General features: G+C 34.3%; 1 pseudogene; it reads right to left on the bottom strand.

Annotated features, from left to right (window-relative positions):
* Nucleotides 1-5,335: 5,335 nt before the first annotated feature.
* LOC122108753 lies at nt 5,336-5,435 on the bottom strand (annotated as a pseudogene).
* Between the last annotated feature and the right edge of the window lie 514 nt (nt 5,436-5,949).

Below are 5,949 nucleotides of genomic sequence, written 5' to 3'. Positions count from 1 at the left end.
AAAAAGCAGTGAAGCATAGAGGACAGACAGAATTTTAACTAGCTACTCAGAGGCTGAATCAGCTTAGGTAGCTACTCAAGAGGCTGAGATCTGAAGGCCACTGTTCAAAGCCAGTCAAATCATGAAAATACATGTGATTATCTCCAAAAAACCAGAAGTGGAACAGTGGCTCAAGTGGTAGACCATTACCTTTAGACAGAGAAGCTGAGGAATAATGCTTGGGCAGTATGAAGCCTCAGGAATAATGAATGTATGCATGAGCACATGCACATGTGTGTGCGGGGACTCGCACAAGCGTCCACACACATGCACACAAACACACACAAATGAGTATTTCAATGTGAAGTTCTTTCATTTTAACCTTGCTGTACTTTATTTCCCTGTATTAGTTCACAAATTAACAAAATCAGCTAACCACCTATTTACATACAACTCATGTTTCTTTAAAGTCTACTCTCTTTTTGGAACCCTGCTTTTATTTGACCCAAAAGTAAATTATTCAGGAAGTCAATTCATCTCTCTCAAGTCTGTTGTATTAGATGATTTTTAGGTTCCTCATAGGGACATGATTTTGTGTAATCGTGCATGAAACAACATAACCCTGTCAAACAATTAATAATAGGTTTTTCTCCACCTGGCGAACATCTGTAGTTTTACTAACTTCATAAAATTCATGATCTGTCTGTGTATGCCAAAGACTGCTGGGCAAATAAAAAGACCCTTCTCAGAACTTAGCATTTGTATACTATTCATAGATATGAGGTGTTTAAATATTACTGAATTTTTTTTGGAATAAATAATATTCATCTTGACTATCTTGAGAAAGAAAAATTAGTTTCTCAGCGCTTCAGGTAAAACCATGAGTGAAAGAAACAAAAGGAAAAGTGAAGAACAATAATCCATATATTCAAATAAAACAAAACAACCCAAGAAAACACAAATTAATTCAGTACTCAAGAGCCTGCAGGAAATGCAAATATAAAAAAATCAACTATGACAAGCTTATGAATATCCTTAATCCATGGGAGTGAACTGTTGTAAGGATAGTGCTTAAAGCCTAGACTGGAGAGAAAGATCTGTACACAATGCCACGCACCTGTTATTTTAAATTCCAGGAAGAATAACATAAAGTGTACTGAGCCCCAAATCAGATACATGTAGAAAGCCAGATTCTATCTGAAAAATAATCAGGATAATTTAAGTCTGAGCACATGACAAAATGGTAAGAACAACCATTTCGGGGGCACAAGACACTCAATTCAAACTCTAATATTATGGATATTAAAGAAAAAAACTATGATTTTAAATAATTGGAATAATGGTAAGATTTGAGTATTTGAGTGGAGAAAAATCCATGAGAGAGATAGAATGAACCCACATTGCAATACTTTCTACTTAAGTGATAATGTTTTGTGGTACTTCAGACAAAACAGTTACCTTGCTAATGAGTATGGATTTGCACTTGGGTGATGGAAATACTCTACTTACACAGGGGTAAATTAAATACATTTTTGGGGGTAGATTGTACTTCTTGAACTAAGACCCTAGATGATGTCCCTGAGCTTTTTCTCTCAAGGCTACCACTCTACCACTTTCAGCCACAGTTCCAATTCTGATTTTCTGTTGGTTGTTTGGAGATAAGAGGCTCATGGACTTTCCTGCCCAGGATGGCTTCAAACCACAATCGTCAGATCTCACCCTCCGAGTAACCAGAATTCCAGCCATGAGTCATCAATGATTTTAATAATTTAGTAAATTGTGCAGTTACAGAAGTTATAAATTATCCTTATAACCTGTGTAATATATGTGTGTGTATATATCAATGCATACGGATAGAAATATTTTAGCATATTTTTGTATCTACAATAGAGTTGTGAAATCATCCTTCATTATAAAATAAAATGGTAGCCGGGCGCCGGTGGCTCATGCCTGTAATCCTAGCTACTCAAAAGGCAGAGATCTGAGAATGGCAAGTCAAAGCAGACAGGAAAGGAAAGTTGGAGAGATTCTTATCTCCAATAAACCACTCAAAAACCGGAAGGGGCACTGTGGCCCAATTGGTAGAGTGCTAGCCATGAGCTGAAGAGCTGAGGGAGAGCGCCCAGGTCCCAAGTTCAAGCCCCACGACAGACGAAAAATAAATAAATAAAAATAAAATAAAATGGAAACAAAAGTTAATAAGGAGCAAAACAAAGAGAATTGTCACAGGTTTCTTGTTGTTGAATGTAATATGAATTGTGAGAATCAGTTTGGCAAAATCATCTCTACTTTAACAAAATGGATAATAGCTATTAAATCCAATCCATCTATTTGCCCATATTGTGCATCCTCACACATGAGTGTCAAAATCAAACCACAGTTTCTGCCATTGTATTTAACTCACCTGTTATAAGTTAGAGGATAGATGAAGTACTCAAATAAAGATTAAAATAATAGTATGTGAGGCTATGAGTTAAAGCCGAAAATGATTTTAAGTATGATAATAGCTTATTAAATTGCATATTTCTTACTTTTACTCTATTGTCATGTCCCTCATTCCCACATTAGAAAAGTACATAGAAAGTTCTCACTAAATTATATGTACAATTATGAAAAAAAGTATTGAAAAAATATGGACACAGTGTGGTTTTAGCTTATTGTGACCTGTAGGGGGTAGTGTGTTTTTGAGGATTTGCAATACGTTCTAATGGAGATGAAGAGAGGGATGTGATTATTCTGGAAAACTGGCTAGAGGGTTGTTCCCAGAAAGATAGTGATGAATTCTTCCAAAAGGTTACAGTAAAATCACTTTCACAACCATGTTCACTGCTGCACTATTCACCGTAGAAAACTGATGGAAATAGCCCAGATTCCCTTTGGCAGAGGGATGGTTAGAGAAAGTGTGGCACATGTACACAATTGGATTGCACCAATCCATTATGAAGACTGTTACATTATTTGCAAAGAAATGGATAGATCTAAAAATATGTTAAGTAAACTAAGTCAGAGACACACACACACAAAGGACCCATGTTCTGTCTCATATTTGGAAGATAGAACTTTATGCAAGTTTTCACAACAATATTAACCAAAGCATGCTATTTGCAGAGGAGAATTTCAAAGGTGTATTTTCTTATAAAATTGAATTTTTAATCCAACAAAATGAATACCAGGAAACTATCACTTAAGGTGTGAGGGGAATTCAAAGGGAAGGAATAAAAAGAGTTATGGAGGAAGAGCGTGAAGGCATAATATTCAATACAGATAGTATGAAAGTAGAAAAAATTAAAGTGGGGTGAGATTTGGAAGGGTGTGGAGAAGTTATGTAAAGATCCATTGTACTTAAAAACTGATTTGTTGAATGGAAATTCTCTTGTACAATTATTTAAGATAATAAAAATATAATTAAAAACAATGGAGACATTTTATCTTAAACTGTGTTCTCTTAAACCATGAGTCAATATCGTAGTTTCCTCCTCAGAAATGTTCTTTGCAGGTATGTTCCTCACATTAACAGAAAAGTGATCAGCACAATGTATATCAATCCATCACATTGCACATCATAAAGAGACACACTATAAATTCTATTTCCATCTCTTTTAAAAATAAAATTGTTTGCTCTATAAATTGATCAGAGGCATGAATTTTGTGGCTAGTTAGTTCATTGAACATCTGTCTCTCTCTTCCTCTCATTCATGGTTCTCATATGATTGTTCCATAATTATCCTAATTTATTTTGTTGTTATATTTTTGGTTGCATCATTTCACTTTCTGCTCTGCCATTTCCCAAATCATTTACATAGAAAGTATTATTTCCTATGTTTTCATTCCTAGAATAAGCTGCACATGGAGACACCACTGGTCCTCATTTTCATTCTGTACCTTTTAATACGGAGGAAAATCTTTCCTCTGCTTTCTGTCAATTCTCTACTCTCCAGTTAGAATAATTTAGAATAGTAAAAATGGAAAAAGAGAAAATAAGTCATGGTGAAAAAAAAAGATGCAGAAAATTCACTGGATTTTTCTGAACAGTTCAACCAACGTCAACTACTGGGGAAATACATAGACACCTCATTCCGACTGGTACTCAGTCTCTGGTTAGGCAATTCTGATGAAGACAAGGAAGAAGATGAAAAAGTGAGGAATGGTATCATTTGCAAGAAAAAATGGAGAAGGATCCAAGCAAATTTCTTCTTTGGGCTGCCGAAATTAATCCACTTTCTACAGTGTGGTGAAACCTTTCCAAAAAGGCCACTAGGGATGATGATGAGTATACCGCTCTTCATCAGGAAACCTACAGTTGACACTGACACATTGTCCATGAGTTGGTGGCTCGAGGCAGATATTCATGCAATAACTGTGAATGGCTGGACACACCTGCACAGTGTTTATACGTGGAATAATACGAGTGTGGCTTCTTTCTTACTTCATCATGATGCAGATACCAATGTCTAAACGAAAGGCCTCTTGACCCCCTTGCATCTTGCTGCTGGGAATAGAAACAGCAAAGATACGTTTGATCTCCTTCTTTTGAACCATTATATTAAACCAGGTCTGAAGAACAACTTGGAAGAAACTGCATTTGATACTGCCAAAAGATAAGTATGTATGACTACCTCTTTGAAGTTGTGAAAGGCTGTACAAATTGTTCTCCTACGTCTTAATGATTTGGTTAAGTTACTTAAATTTCAAAAATGCCAGTCCATCCTTTGTCTCTGTACAAAATATTTTCACAATACAAAGCAACAGCAATATCTTACTTTAAAAATTCATGGATTCCATGTTATTCTTCCAAATGAATTGCCTGACTTTGATGTCAAAATATATTCAAGAGTTGTTTGTATACATCTATAATGATTTCTGTAGAGCTTGTGATTTTTAAAATCAGAAATAATTTTAATGTATCTGTTGAAATGAGTAGTACAGAACCTAAAGACATTTCCCGTGCTTGTCTGAAGAAAGTATATTTTAACATATTCTGTATTCTGTTTGTAAAATGTCCATAATCTATTTCATTCTCTCCTAGATATAATGCTTTGAATACTACATTATTATATATTATATAAATTCATTAATAAATGTGTCCTTACCGATTGCATTCCATATAAAAACAGTTTAAGATTCTTTTTTCTCCTAGGTCCTTATAGTATTTTATTTCTTTGGGATAAAATTAAAATGTTATCTAATTTCAAAAGTTTTGTAAAGATTATGCTATGTAAAGACCTTTCTAAATTGAAGATTTAATACACTGATGTCAAACTAACTTTTAATTATATGAATCACATATGTTGTTACACTTGTATTTTTGTAATCAACTTTTTAATAACTGTTTTTCATTTCTAGCAACTGAAGAATGAAAAATATGGAATAATTCGCATATTTTCATATCATCCTTGTCCAAGTGGCATGTTAATCTCTATATTGTTGTAATTTATGTATACGTGCTGCTGAAGCATGTAGTATCCTGTAAATTTAAGTTGTTAATGATGCAATCTTTATACAGGCATATATCCTTGGTTGCCTATTTGTAGCAAGGAAACCTTATTGTTACTAACAATGTTATTGATCTTATTTCTCTGAAATTCTGTGTATAGTGGAAAAACATATTGTTTGGTAGATTGCTCAAACTTGCATTTTTTTGCCAATGACTATTTTAAGACTTTTTCATTTTAAATTTGATCATACTTTGAAACCTTTATGGCTAGGTTCAAAGAGATGGCTTTTCAAGTACTTATTTATCAACTGAGTTAGCTTTGTGGAGCTAATGGATTCAAAGTAATCCTTGCTGAAGTGCTACTTCTAAACTTTTGCAGCTTAAAATTTCCCAAATGAGGTCTTACTGGCACAAATGTCTACAGACCCTTTACCCTTCTTCCATGTAGTAACAGACCAAACAGAATATCTTATTCTGACAACAAAGATTATCTTACTGGAAAAAAACTAATCTTAGTTACAAGGGATCATAGAGAA

Source organism: Dipodomys spectabilis, unplaced genomic scaffold, assembly GCF_019054845.1.
Source record: "Dipodomys spectabilis isolate Male_0828 unplaced genomic scaffold, ASM1905484v1 ptg000065l, whole genome shotgun sequence".
Classification (NCBI taxonomy): Eukaryota; Metazoa; Chordata; class Mammalia; order Rodentia; family Heteromyidae; genus Dipodomys; species Dipodomys spectabilis.
Note: the sequence above shows the minus strand (reverse complement) of the source record. Positions and strands in the feature narration are given on the sequence as shown.